Below are 16,002 nucleotides of genomic sequence, written 5' to 3'. Positions count from 1 at the left end.
ACAAGCAAACAGCCAATGTTCGACTCGAACTCGAAGCTCATCCCTAGTTAAAGTTAGAAAATTAAAGGAAGTTATAGTGATTGTGTTAGCCTAAACACTACTATGTGTAGAACATTCGAATCATATGAATAGATAGCATGAAAAGGACAATATTTTCATAACATATTGATGCTGAAACAAAACCAGTGAAAGCAAGTTGACCAAGAATGAAGCAATATGATATCCAATCCGATAACCTGCAAAAAATTGTGTTAAACCAGTGCACAATTGGTGGTAGAATTTGGGCTTTCGTAGGAGACTCAAGCAGACTACTGCGGTGTTGGAAAACCTTGTTGGCGTCCTGATGTCCAGAACCCAGAAGTAGAACCAGCAACATGAAAGGTAACGTCGACAAGATGAGAGGGTTGAGTGCAGGGTTTTTATGGAGTGAGACTCCTGCTACAAATTCAGGCTGACCTGCCTTCCTATATATATATATATACTGTATATATTGTATATATAAATATATTTCTATAAAACAATTGTAATTATGAAAAATGGCATCTAACACACTTGCTAACATTTGAGTATGCTTTTTTTTTTTTTTACATATGTTTCAAGAGATCGAAGTTATAATTATTAGGATATTTCAGTCTAAGGTACTTCAATGATGGTTTGTAGCATTTTATGTTCTGAACATTATAACCAAAAAGGTAAACAAATAAACAATCCCCACTGTTTATTTTAAACATATGTTCAGTGAAATCCTTTTTGTTTTATTTTTTTGCTGTTCTTAATTTATAAAACATGAAGAACCACTTACATTATTGGGTTGAAATGTGGCCTTTGGCCCATTTAATTTTGTAAAGGTTATGCTTCATCTGTTGGAAGGCAGGCAATACCCTAGGGTTTGCTCTTTCACTGTAAATTTTGCTTAGAGCATTTTACCATACATGTCCTGCTTTTAAAACACACAGAAAAAAACTCATATCAAGGGCACTAGTCCAATATTGGAATAGGTGATCTTGGAAGATGTCAGTTTGCTTTTTACCTCAATATATTATTACTTACATTGCAGCTTAACTTTCTTGGTTCATAATAAAAGAATAAACCTGTTACAAGTCGTTTTCAATCATAAGTAATAACATAATATAAAAGGCTAAACTGAGTATTTATGAGAGCACTACACACATAGGTAAGCAGACCACATGAAGCATTATACTTCAGCGTAATACTGCTAAAAACTAAATTTGAAATGTAAAAACAACAATGTCTTTCATATTGTCTTATTTTAATATACAGTATTTTTTGGTGCAGCTGGTACAGTAAATAGCTACTGACAGGTTGAAGGAGTATGGTCATAACACATTCCTCTTACAAGTTTGGCAAGCTATTACCTTTGTCCCCTCAATAGCCTACTGTGATTATTAAAAAGTCCAAAAACTTATAATCATTGTTGGAATTCATGTATGTTTACTCTTTATCCAAAGTATCCCTTCTTCAGTTTCCTGATTGTGATACAGCAGAGCTATCCCCGACATCAACTGTCATCAACTGCCTGTTCTAATAATTTTCTCACGTCCACCAATCAAACATTTCCCATGAAAGGTTGAATGTGATTGGTAATACAGGAAATAAAGCAATTGCTATTTACACATTACAGGCTTCACAATGGGTTTGCAGGGCATTATCAAAGCACAAATTAGGCTCAATTTGAATAGATGTTCTGATTTTTAAACATTCTTTATTTAGAAAACAGCACTGGAAGTCAGATACAATAAATATCAAGCATGGCAACAATGACATACATTAAGTGGCAAAAGTCCACAGCTGGTGAAGAGCAGTACATTAGCTTCAACATTCAAGTGTATATGAGTCAACGCAGAGTTTTTATAGGAGTCCTAGGCTAAGTTAAATCTGGAGAATGTAGACATTCACATTACAAGTGCATCATTTTAAACATTCAGGATGGATGGGTGTGGGGAAAAGGGGTTGAAAGTGGGAACTAATGATTGGATGGAGGGATATTGATGAGGGACTAGATTTTGGGAAGATATGGAAGATATGGGAGCTGAGTTTTTTGGAGTTAAATAACTCATCAGTGCTGGCTATTAAATGTTAATTAAAACTATTAAAACTCCTGTTTTTGGCAAGGAAGTTATTGGCTAGGAAGTGGCTTTCACCTGTTCCTCCAAAAGTTGATGATCAGATTAAGTAGGTTCCGCGTCCCGCGTTTTTTTTTTTTTCGCGATGTTACCGCGATTCGGCAGGCGGAAATCGCGGCAACATCGCTCAGCGTTTGGGGTGCTATTGCAAATCACGGGCAACGCATAGGCGTCCCGCGATTTGCAACGATCTCCGGATCGCGTGCGGAATCGCGGCGATTCTGCCCGCGATCCATACGCTGACATGTGAATGCAGCCTAAATGACTATATCTGTTATAAGTCACACCTCATGAGCCCAAATGGGTTAGAACGGCAATAATAAATGGGTTGGAATGGCAATAATTAGCATATATAAAGTATAGCCTACCTCTATCCCAAAAAAAATAACATTTTATCTATCCAATTCTGGGACAACTATGACGTTATACATTAGTGGGCATAAATCATTACAATAAATGCAAGGCAAAATATTTCTTAGGGCTAATGTAAGTAAAAATAATTTAGACATGATATAACAACATATAAAAAATACTTAAAATATGCATGGTACTTTCGCTTTGAGATTTAACTTAAGCAGCTCAATAATATTCATCATAACATTTATGACTGTATTTAAGAACTAAGGAATACGCAACAAGAAAATTAGATCTCTTTAAAATATTGCAGTTGATTAATGATCTAAATTCTATTATATCCTGATCTGCTAGAGTAATAATCACCTGTCTAATGAATTAGCTGGCCAAGCATAATTGCTTTTAAGAAATAATATAACCGCAAGGATCAATGGTCGAGTTACAGTTTAAACGCAATGTAGCAAATTAAGATAATAGGTGTAAATTGAAAAGAGCTGAGCAGGTTATTTTAAGCAACCGCTGTAATCCTTCATAACATCAGCTTTTCCTAACACCAGTCGCTTATTCTTTTGCCAAGAAATTCTCCAAGGGGAACTAATAATGTTTAAGGAAAATTAAATAAAGACCATACTGGACCAAATAATATATATATATTTAAAAAATGAACTTTAAAAGCTCAACTCCCGTTTATTTTTATTTTTGAATGAATTCCTTAGCTACAATAAAAAAAAAAAAAAAAACTGCTTGCTGTAATATTCACCTATCTGGTGCTCTCCCCTTTAGACGTATTGCTCTGAGGTTCAGTGCTGATCCACTTTGCGTGACTCTTGGATGATCCTCTGTGGGAAGAAGAGAGAATTGGGGACAAGGAGGGAAAGTGGAATTGTACTTTAACCACTGGAGGATTTTGCTGTCTTACGTCTGGGCCACTTTTTGCGATTCGGCGCTGTGCGACTGTAACTGACAATTGCGCAGTCGTGCGATGCCGTAACCAAACAAAATTTACGTCCTTTTTTTCCCACAAACAGAGCTTTTTTTTGGTGGTATTTGATCACCTGTGTGATGTTTACTTTTTGCGCTATAAACAAAAAAATAGCGTTTATTTTGAAAAAATAACAATATTTTTAACATTTTTTTTATATGAAATTCCCCCCCCCCCCCCCAAAAAAAAAAATTTAAAAATCTATTTTTTTTTTAAATTCTTGGCCAATTTGTTTTCTGCTACCTATGTTTGGTAAAAAAAAATCACAATAAGCGTATTTTGATTGATTTGCGCAAAAGTTATTGCGTTTACTAACAAAGGGAAAGATTTCTGTCATTTTTGGTGTTTTTTTTTTAAAGCGTAATGGCAGCGATCTGCGATTTTTTTTGCGGGACTGCGACATTGCGACGGACAGATCGGACCCTTCACTGACATTTTTGACACTTTTGGGGGTACCAGTGACATTACTGCAGTAATCAGTGCTATATATATGCACTGTTACTGTAAAAATGACACTGGCAGGGAAGGGGTTCATTTTATTGGAGAGGGAGGGGTTAATGTATGCCTGGTGCTTACTAACGTGTGGGGGGGGGGGAGGTGACTGAGTGACATAAGGACAGATCGCATGTTCAGCTATGCTGAACACTGCAATCTGTCACTCCTTGTCACTGAGGAGATCCGCCCGCTCTGTTTACACAAGCGGGCGGATCTCCAAACTAGATTCCCCGACGATCGGGGAAGAGCGGCGGCGATCGCTCTTCCCCTGGCCCGACTCCCGCTGTGACTGAAAACAGCGGAAGCGAGCCTCCGGCGGCGCGCGCGCGCCGCCGAGAGAGGGGAATGTCTGGTGACGTAGACCTACGTCGCCAGAAGATAACGAGCCACTGTGCCGCAGTAGCAGCACAGTGAGCAGTGGGGAAGTGGTTAATTGTTCAGCAGCAATTTATTTAGGAAATGAATAGAGAAAAAGAAGAAATAAAAGAAAACAATATGTGAATACAGAAATAAATTGGTGCATGTTGGCCAAGAAATGTAACTAGAATCCTTTCTTAATTTTCTTAGTGTAATGTAAATAAGGAAAGATTAAATAATAGGGTTGCTGGTGGTAATTGCTACATTTGTTCTTTCTAGCAAATTTTGTAAATAAGCAGCTATGTTTTTGCAAAGCAAAATTTCAAATGTAATATTTGTTTTCTGGACAGCCTACATAAATAAAACAGTACAAAGAGAGGTGGGGAATGTGGAGTTTGCAGAAATCATAGCAACTAATAGCAGTTCACTTTATATAATAAATTAGAGCAGTAAAAAAAAATAAATAAATAAATAAATAAAAATGATCAAAAAACATTAAGTACACAGGGCTACTTCAGACAGAATAGAAGAAGCTCAGATATTAAATGGGTATAAAACCAATTAAATGTACCTACCAAAGTCTCTACTTTTGAAATCAGCCCTAAACTCTAATTAAAAGCTTTCAAAGAACATGTAGGCAGGATTGAGAAATATCTTATAAAAAAAAAACTCTTCTACTCCATTTCTGAAGAGTGTTGTGTAATAGACCATAGTTACTTGGTCAGATAACACAGAAAGATAAGGATTCTTTCAAAAAAGTGAATGATTTTAGGGTTAGCCGCTGTTGCAACAGAGGGAGGGAGAACACACGGTGCATGTGTTAGTTTTTGAACAAAGGAAGATAACTTGTTCCTGTTATACTAGGGGCTCACTTAATGGACAACACATTCCTGCTTTTATGCCAGGAGGGGGTGAATTTGTCAAGATGGTTGTTAAAAGCCAGGCTTTGGGAAAGCAGAGCTTGTCCTTCAGTTATGTCAAGTAAACTAAGCTCCATTTTTTAGGTTGGGCAAAGACTGCACAGTATTTTTTAAAGTGAACTCAGCCTTTGACATTTTCATAGATATACTGTATAAGCATAGGTGTTTGTAGGGGTTGTGCTGAATGTACCTGGGCACACCCTAATCTAGGGGGTGCTTGAGTTCACCCCCCATCTCTGTGACCATCTCTGTCACCAGGTCGGCAAGGTTGGCCTTTGACTTTCTACCCCGATTGCAGTGTTCCTCTTGTGCCCCGCACACAGCACACTGAGGCTTGAAACTGGTAGAGACCCTTAGCTGTGTAGTATCTCCCCAGGCTAAGGAGGGGGTGGGTGGAGAAGGGGTGTGGCCAAATTATACATCCTATACACTCACATGTGACTGCTCTGGCTGGAAAAGGGGCAGAGATGGCAACCTGGGAATATTCTACTTCTAGTAATAGAGTAAGTGGCTGAAGGGGGGGAGGTCTACCTTCGTCCCTGTAGGAACTCCCTCTATGCTCCATCTGTGCTTCTTTCAGCCTTAAGCCTCGTACACACGCAACGATTGTTGGCCGTGAATTTTCGGCCAACGTCCGATCGGCCGATTGTCGGCTTGTTAGTATGATGCTTCCGACAACCGACTGCGACCTTTCGGCCGAACAAAATCTGGTGTGCATGCTTTAAAATTTTTGTTGGCCGTCACCAGAACGGCCCATTGTTCGTCAGTCAGTACAGATTTTGGCAGACAAATATCAGATGAGCAAGACTGGGCATGCTCAGAGAAGAAAAAACACACGGAAAGTAAACCAGCACATGACATCACTTCTGAAGTTGGTTGTTGTTGGCCGAAAAAATTTGTGTGCAGTCTAGAGCACATTTCAACCAACACAACAACACTCGACAAAAGATGGCCGATCGGTCGGCCAATAATCGTTGAGTGTTTACAAGGCATTACACTGCACATAAAGAACTGGAGAACTTCTCTCAGCCCTCCCACTACATACTGCCCACTGACTGGCTGTCCTCACTGCACACTGCTCACTGACTGGCTGCCCTCACCGCATTTTTGATAAGTTAAAAACATGCAAGTGTTTGTTTGCATTGATAAGTGTCTATTTATTAAAAAAACTTTTAATACATTTTAAAATGTTTGTTTACATACACTATATTACCAAAAGTATTGGGACGCTTGCCTTTACATGCACTTGAACTTTAATGACATCCCAGTCTTAGTCCGTAAGGTTCAGTATTAGATTGGCCTATACTTTGCCACTATAACAGCTTCAACTGTTCTAGGAAAGCTGTCCACAAGGTTTAGGAGTGTGTCTATGGGAATATTTTACCATTCTTTTAAAAGCGCATTTGTGAGGTCAGGGACTGATGTTGACGAGAAGGCCTGGCTTGCAATCTCTACTCTAGATTATCCCAAAGGTGTTCTATAGGGTGCAGGCCATTCACGTTCCCCCACCCCAAACTCGCTCATCCATGTCTTTATGGACCTTGATTTGTGCACTGGTCCAAATCATTTGGTGGAGGGGGGATTATGGTGTGGGGTTGTTTTTTAGAGTTAGGCTTGGCCCCTTAGTTCGAGTGAAAGGAACTCATAAGGCTTCAGCATACCAAGACATTTTGGAAAATGTCATGCTCCCAACTTTGTATTAACAGTTTGGGGATGGCCTCTTCTGTTCCAATATGGCTGAATACCAGTGCACAAAACAAGGTCCATAAAGACATGGATGAGGGAGTTTGGGGTGGAGGAACTTGAATGACCTGCACAAAGTCCTGACCTCAACCCGATAGAACACCTTTGGGATGAATTAGAGTAGAGGCTGCAAGCCAGGCCTTCTCGTCCAACATCAAGGCCTGACCTCACAAATATACTTCTGGAAGAATGGTCAAACATTCCCATAGATACACTCCTAAACCTTGTGGACAGCCTTCCCAGAAAAGTCAAAGCTGTTATAGCTGCAAAGGGTGGGCCAACTCAATATTGAACCCTACGGACTAAAACTGGGATGCCTTTAAAGTTCATGAGCTTGTAAAGGCAGGCGTCCCAATACTTTTAACAATATGTTTATGTAAAATCCCTACTGGTTTGCTATAAGTTAAATTGTAGCAGTAAAGAAAGATATCAAAATAAGTGAAATAGTAGGCACTATACTGTTTTGATTGTATCTGTGTTGTAAGAAAAGTCATTGTGCTCATGTGGGGCTCACTCAGGATAAAAAATGGATAATCAATGGGACGTCAGCGCCATTGAGTCTGGCCTCCAGTTGGAGCCTGAGTTAGGTAGGCTTCTGCTCATGCCAGTAATGACTGAGTGTGTGTGATCTGAATAAGATTTAGGTAGCTCACCACAATGACAATTGGAGCCTACAATTGTAGATATACAGAAACATACAGTACCTACAATCTTAGATTTAGGATGAGAATGAGTCCCGGTTCACATTAGTGCGATGACAGACATCACATGTGATTCGGAGCGCACTGCTCTGAAAATCACATGCGATGTCTGTGTGATGCAAATTCAGCTGTACAGATTGTTTGGCTGAATTCACATTGCATTCGGACAAAACTCGCTCAGGACCCTTTGTTGGGTCTGCAGCAGAATCAGATAGCATGGTGGTTCACACCTATGCGATCCGATTCATGTCCGAACTGACAGTTCGCACTGCGATATGTGAATTGATCTGGGGGTGTCGTTACCTTTGAATCAACACCCCCCACGATTTTTATATGGCAGTGTGAACTGCCTGCGATTTAAATGCAATGCGGGGAACCCACAGGGTTACCGAATCGCATATATGTGAACCGCCACAGTCAATTTATCCTAACCACCCTCATGGAGTTGTATGCAGTGGAAATCTGCCTGGATGATCCTACACTAATGTAAAGACAAGCAAAGATATTTACAGGTACTAAAACTTAAAGATGTCTAAACTTTAACATTAATCTTCGTTTTTTTATATATTGTTGCCAGAATAGATTGACTTTCAATCTGGCTTTTTGATTGGGCTTGATTACTAATAATTTATCCACTTCTATTTAGAAAACTTTAGTAGAACATTTTAACATTGTGTTATGAATGGAATTTTGTTTTCTCCTCTTTTTCTGCTTACAAACCTATTTTTGATAAATGGATGCATTTTACACACAACAAAAAACTAAGTTAATAACAGAGCATTTTCAGTCTTTGATTAATATAGTACTTGTGCAATATTTCTCACTTGTCTTGAACAGAAGCACCAGCATTATATCATTCTAACATACTAATGTCCTATTAAAATAACTACAGTTCATAGAAATCAGTTTATATCCAACATATTGGTTAGTAAAAAAAAAAAAACCAAAGTAACAAATTATTTTAAAATCTAGAAAAAAATAACAGGAAAAGCTTTCCTGGAAGGGTTATTGCTTTAACGTAGACTGTTCATAAAGATACACAATATAAAATAGATATTGTTAATACAGAATAGGTAACGATTCCCATGCTTCGTGCTATATGACCTTAAATATTGATTTGTAGCCTGCAGAGCTGCTTCAGTGTAAAATGAATGATGGTAATAAAGTTAGCATATAAAATTCTAAAATGATTGCTAAGCTACAACAAATAAAGCAGTCTGCTCACCGCTGGCTGGTGCATCGACCTCCTATGACCTTTCATGGCTTTAGACATCAAGAATGGAATCTCTCCAGTTCAAACTAAAAGAAATAAATGGAATATTTCCTATTTTACCTCAACAAAAATAAAAACAATAAAATTAGGAAAGAATTAACTAAATGCATTCTGTAAAGATCTGGGGGGTGAATAGAGCAGTATTCTTTGGTGTATTTATTATTCTCAGCCCCCCCCCTCCCTCCCCAGTGTTTTCAATAATAGAACATGCTTACATAAAATTCAGCTCCCCAGTGATCTTCATTGTGAGGCCTTCTTGCTACTGGAAAGCAGTTCTTTAAAACATTCTCACTTCTGCACCCCATCCTTAGCTCATGTGGCCCAAAACCCATGACCCAGACAAGAATCAGTAGGTGAGGTGTACTAAAATGTATTAACCACTTAAGCCCCGGGAAGATTTTACCCCCTTCCTGACCAGGGCCTATTTTGCCATTCGGCACTGCGTGACTTTAATGGACAATTGCGCGGTCGTGCGACGCTGTACCCAAATAAAATTGACGTCCCTTTTTTCCCACAAACAGAGCTTTCTTTTGGTGGTATTTGATCACCTGTGTGATTTTTTGATCATGCGCTATAAACAAAAAAAGAGTGACAATTTTGCAAAAAATAACAATATTTTTCACATTTGTTTATATGAAATTCCCCCAAAATAATTTAAAAATCAAAATTTTTTAACATTTTTGGCCAATTTGTTTTCTGCTACATATGTCTGGTAAAAAAAAATAGCAAGCGTATTTTGATTGGTTTGCGCAAAAGTTATTGCGTTTACTAACTAAGGGAAAGAATTCTGTCATTTTTGGTGTTTTTTTTTTTAACGAGTAATGGCGGCAATCTGCGATTTTTTTTGCGGGACTGCGACATTGCGGCGGACAGATCAGACCCTTGACTGACATTTTTGACATTTTTGGGGGTACCAGTGACATTACTACAGTAATCAGTGCTATACATATGCACTGTTACTGTAAAAATGACACTGGCAGGGAAGGGGTTAACTTTATTAGAGATCCAGGGGTTAAGTGTGTCCCTAGGGGCGTGCTTCTTACTGTAAAGGGACATGGCTTTTCATGTAACCACAGAGACATACGATCCTAAATAGCAGGATCGTATGATCTCTGCAGTTACACAGGGGAGAATGACAGGCAGCTTTGTTTATATTAGAGGCTCTGAGGAAGAGGCACTGCCTTGAAACGCGTCAGCCCTCCGTCTACATGACACATTGGACTTTTCTATTGATGCTGCTCTTTGGAATTGATATGCTGGTCTATCACGCTTGTTTGTGAGTAGTTGATTTTAAACGTATGTTATTAAAAGCCCGCTGAGGATAATGCGCTAGGCTGGTGCGCCCTTTCTTTTGTTTGTATTGGTTGTATTGTATATTAGCCGCCTGCCTTTCTTCCTCTGCACATCCGAGCCGCCGATCACTCGCGCTGGAGTGTCTGAGAACGAGCGGGAGTTGGCAAGAGGTTAAGCCATAAATTAAGCCATAATGTAATATTAAAAATAAATTCTAATGATGTTTGGAGTGCCTAACTACATTTTTAATAAGGAGCTGTTCCAGAAAATTGGACGGATCAGACCCCTCCGCCCCCTCTGGTAATCCTATAAATCTAAGATTACAGCGGCGTAGCCTATTCTCCATATCGCCCTGCTTCAGGAGAATCTGGCTCACCTGAAGCTGCAAATGGTCTGATGCAGTTTGTAATGGAGGCAGGGAATCCTCCACACCGCTGATTCGATTTTCAGTCTCTGTCACTCTTTCCCAGAGTTTCTGTAAATCTTGCCACACAAGGTCAATCTTTACCCCCTCTATTTTGGAGGTGAGGGACGCCTTGCAGGCTGAGATGGCTTCAAGCACTTTTGCCGTACCTGCTCTTGCTGGGCCCGCCTCCAGCCCTGTGTCAGCGCCATCTTGGGAACAGGAATCCTTGTCTTGGCAGCGGAATTTGTCTAGTTTAGCCAGGGTGTCAGCGGGTTTTTTTGGCGACGACATAGCGTGGCAGAGTCGGGGCAGACCAGCAGGCAGAGTGAACCCAGATTAGGATCGTGGGGTAACAGGATAATCGGTACATGAGATCGCGCTGATGGAGCTCCTCTCACTCGCGTCCTACTGCATGCCACTCAAGGCCACGCCCCCGCCTAACTACATTTTTATTTAACAGCAAATAATAACAATAACAACATTTGTGTGACTACACAATAAATCAATAATTTGAACATTTTCAGTGAGCATCGTCTGTAAATGAAATGTCGTGCTACTGACCAACCTTCTCCAGTTTCTGCAACCTGACAGAACATGGGATTATGATGAAATACCCCAATGGGTTTCCTACTCTGTCTGTCTGTGACTCTTTTTTGGATATTATGAGTGGCTTACTTACAGACAGTATGTTCACTGACATTGGTGGTCAGTATGCCTCCTCATTTTGGTTGCCAGTGTGCCCTCATTTTTGGTGATTAGTTTGGTGGTCGCTTTCCCTCTCTATTTAGTGGTCCTTTTCCCCCCTTCTTTGGCGGTAAGTATACCCCATGTATAGTCAGTGTGCAATTTTTATTGGTTGTCAGTGGGCTACGTTAGGTGGTAGTCAGTGTGTCCCCCTATTTTATTATCACAGTTTCCCTTTTTGATGGTTAATATGCCATTTCCTTTCTTTTGTTGGTGGTTAATAGGAGCAGAGTTTACTTAGCTAAAGAAGCACTGCTGAGATCCCACAAGGTTTCCCCAGGCTCCAAGATCTCTAAAGTATGAATTATATAACTATAACTATATAGTGATGGGCCAAACACCCCCCTTATCGGTTCGCACCAGAACCTCTCGAAAAGGGGAAAAGTTCTAGCGAACATTCAAACCCTATTGAAGTCTATGGGACACGACCATGAAAAACCAAAAGTCCTCATTTTAAAGGCTTATAAGCAAGTTATTGCCATTGAAAGTGTATGGGGGGCCCAGGTACTGCCCTGCATCAATGCAAAAAAATGTTTTTATAACACTCTGTTTTTAATGATGCTTAAAGTTAAACAATAAAAATTGAAAATTACTTTTAATATCATGCCTGGAGGGTCCCCTTAATCTGTATATGTATGATGTAAAGATCTTGCTGCAGCAATACTGACATATTTTAAAGGAAAAAATGTAATTTAACTTGCTCGCGGCTGTAATGTATTGTTGGCTCCCGGCAATACAAATGCAAAACAAATGAAAGAAAAAATAAAAACGCCGTAGGGTCCCAAACGGTATAGGGCCCTCCCCCTCCCCCAGTCCATACCAGGCCTTTAGGGTCTGGTATAGATTTAAAGGGGAACCCCACACGAAAATTTAAAAATAAAGGGTCCCCAAGCTGTTTTTACCCCAATTTTTATAATCAACATTTTCTTTTTACAATTATTTTTTTAAATTCAGCTCTCAGCAGGGAAGCCTTAACAACCTATTGACTGTGCACTCAGCAAGCGAACATCCCACTAAGTGCCGAGAATGTTCAGGTGTTAGGCGAGTACCTGAATGGGCAATGTTTAGGCCAAACTTATGCTCAGCCCAAACCGTTCACCCATCCCTAGTGGTGCCTGAACACTGTAACCCCTCACAGTTACTCTTGCTGGGTGCAGGAATGGGTCCTGCTTTTAAAAATTAGAAACAAAAATTTAAATTACATGTACTTATTATACAGGTGCAAAAATATTGGGCCTTGGGTGTTGGTGGTGCCTGAACACTGTAACCCCTCACAGTTACTCTTGCTGGGAGCAGGAATGGGCCCTTTTGTTAAAAATTAAAAACAAAAATTTAAACTACATGCACCTGTGATACAGGTGCAGAAAAATTGGGCCTTGGGTGTTGGTTGTGCCATAAACCAAAAACATTGTTGGAAGCTAGTATAATCAAGAATTAGGTATAGGATAGGCAGCATATGCAGTCTTCAAGGAATCCCAGATCCCTAGCAAATTTAATCAGTTACAGTGCATCAGCATTAGGGGCTTGATAGCTGCTGTTGATCCAGGACCGATTCATTTTGATAAATGTCAGACAGGCAACGAAGTCTGTGGACAGACACACTCTTTTATCCTTCACAAAGCTTCCAGCAACACTGAATGTCCATTCAGAAAGCACGCTGGAAGCAGGGCAGGCCAGTAGCTTGATTGCATACTAAGCAGGTTCTGGCCATTGGTCCATCCTCAAGACCCAGTTGGAAAAGTCTCCAAGTTTGCTCTTGCCCCTAGATAATCCTGCACCTTATGCTGCAGACACTGCCGATTGTTGCTTAAACCTAACAGCCCTGAGCGCTGAGGACTAAGGAATTGTTTAAAGGCATCAGTCAGCCGACGGCATTCTCCACCGCTCCTCCTTTGACCAAACAAAGCCTCAGAAACACAGTGACCAGGAAATGGTAACCTCCCAGTGTCTGCAAAGGTGTTGCACAAATTTTTCTTTAAGGCGTCCTCAAGATGTTTTAGCCTCTGCTCCCTCTGCGAAGGAAGGATGAGCTCTGCAACTTTACCCTAGTAACGTGGACCAAGAAGGGTTGCCAACCAGTAATGATCTCTCTCCTTGATACTAAGAATCCTCGGGTCCTTTTGCAGGCTTTGCAGCATCAGGGAGCCCATGACACATGCTGGAACACCCATCCACAACCCATTTTCAATGCCCTGGCTCAACCAAGATTTGACGGTGCATGGCCCCATCTGAAGTTGTCCTGTCCCCTGAGCAGAAAAACACCCCCAAAGCATAATGTTTCCACCTACATGTTTGACAGTGGGGATGGTGTTCTTAGGGTCATAGGCAGCATTCCTCATCCTCCTCCAAAATATGGCGAGTTGAGTTGATTCCAAAGAGCTTTATTTTGGTCTCATCTAACCACAACACTTTCACCCAGTTCTCCTCTGAATCTTTCAGATGTTCATTATAAAACTTCAGACGGGCATGTACATGTGCTTTCTTGAACAGGGGGACCTTGTGGGCGCTGCAGGATTTCAGTCCTTCGTGGCATGGTGTGTTACTATTTGTTTTCTTTGTGACTATGGTCCCAGCTGCCTTGAGATCATAGACAAGAATCTCTTGTTTAGTTCTGGGCTGATTCCTCACCATTCTCATGCTCATTGAAACTCCACGAGGTGAGATCTTGCCTGGAGTCCCAGACTGAGGGAGACTGACATTTATTTTGCGAATAATCGCACCGACTGTTGTCACCCTTTCACCAAGCTGCTTGGCGATGGTCTTGTAGCCCATTCCAGCCTTGTGTAGGTCTACAATCTTGTCTCTGACATCCTTGGAAGCCTCTTTGGTCTTGGCCATGGTGGAGATTCCAAGAGATTGGAATCTGATTGATTGATTGCCTCTGTGGCAGGGGCGGATCCAGAGTCTAGTCTCGGGAGGGGCACTGCCAGAAAAAAAGGTGTTGCTTACAGAACTGTTTTTAACGTATTATACGGTCCTAACCTAACCTTGTTTAAAACAGTGACACATTTATAATTCCAGATTAGAATATTACATTACAAACAGACAAACAGACAGGATACGTTTAACCACATATAACTTTATTATTACAAGGGTCATAAGCAGTTTGTATACTTACAACAGAATATTCACCGACAAAATATTCACAAAGTTAGGTGAAAAAAAAAAAACATGTAGCAGAACCCAAACATTATCACTCTCCATTGTCTCAAAACACGCACAACAACAGAAACATTTTGTTAAAAATAAATAACATTTCACAGAAAAAATTTCACATTTTACGGAAAAAAAAAAACACAGAATTAGCTCAAGTCTTCGTTTTCCTTGTTTGGCAAACAGTTCAATAACTCGGTCACTATTCACGGGTATATCTCTATGAATGTAAAGAAGACATAAGCCATTTAACCGGTCCTCCGCCATTTGTGACCGAAGCCATGTTTTCACACGTCGGAGGGTTGAGAAAGATCTCTCTGCTGAGGCCACACTTACAGGTAGAGTTGCAAGGATAAGAAGTAAACCTCTGATGGTTGGGAAGAGGTCCTGCTCACACAAGTCCAACACTTCCAGAACAGTTTGTGGAATGTCCTTCTCTTTTGCTAACTCTCGTTTCTACTTCGTAAGCCAGAGACTTAGCTCTCCTTCTAGTAATGTCTCCATTATCTTCTGCTTACCATCAGCTAGAAGAGGGTGGAAGCGCTTTGATAAAGCTTGCACAGCCTTCATTCACCTCCGGAGTGGAGTCATCCATTAAAGCACCATCATCACGGTGGCCACGCAGAGGTATATTTTGTCTACCCAAAAATATAATAGACTCAACAATAGGACGAATTCGCTCTCGGTTCTCTTTCACTTTCTGAAGACGATGTGAGTTTATTTGGTTGACAATTTCATTGTCCGGTGAATGGTAGGTTTTTAAAAATGCATTTCCTTCAATTACACTCTCCTGGTGATAAACAAGCCTTGCATGGACTTCCAAATCTCCATCCTTGCCCTTAAGCTTTTTAAAATTAGTAAGGGGCTCCATTACCAATTTTCCAAGGGTCATGCCTTTGTTATGACCACCTTTCTGATGTTGGGCAAACAATGCACAGTACTTGCAAAACAACCCATTTTTGGCAGGTGAATACACTAGCCAAGGAAAACTGTCAATATGTTGCTTTGACAAGTATCGTTTTATTTTCCGCGTTTCTCCATTCTTGGAGGTGATGTTCTGAACAGAGAATGGTAGTTCATATCCAGGAGGAGGTTGCCATGGATTTTCCAATAGCAAGCATTTGGTGTAGTCATTGATTGTTTTTCCAAGATGTGTGCCAATATCATTCATTAGGCTACTGCTAGTATGAGGTGGGGTATCAACAGACGGTGGCGACACATTAAAATCTGTTTGACAAGATATTGGCTCTACAATTGTACCAGAACAGGATGGGAGCGTAGTGTCAATTTCCATACTTGAAGCGCTTTCTAGTACTGACTTTTCTCCTAAAGACTTTTTTGCACTAGTACTGAAGAAGGAATCTATAGTCCTGCAGTTTACTCTTTTCTGACTCATTCTGCTGTTTCTATAATTAAAGCACAAAAGTGCACACCACA

The sequence above is a fragment of the Pelophylax lessonae genome (assembly GCF_965119305.1).
Source record: "Pelophylax lessonae genome assembly, chromosome: 5".
Lineage (NCBI taxonomy): Eukaryota > Metazoa > Chordata > Amphibia > Anura > Ranidae > Pelophylax > Pelophylax lessonae.
The sequence above is the reverse complement of the archived record's forward strand: the minus strand, read 5'-3'. Positions refer to the sequence as shown.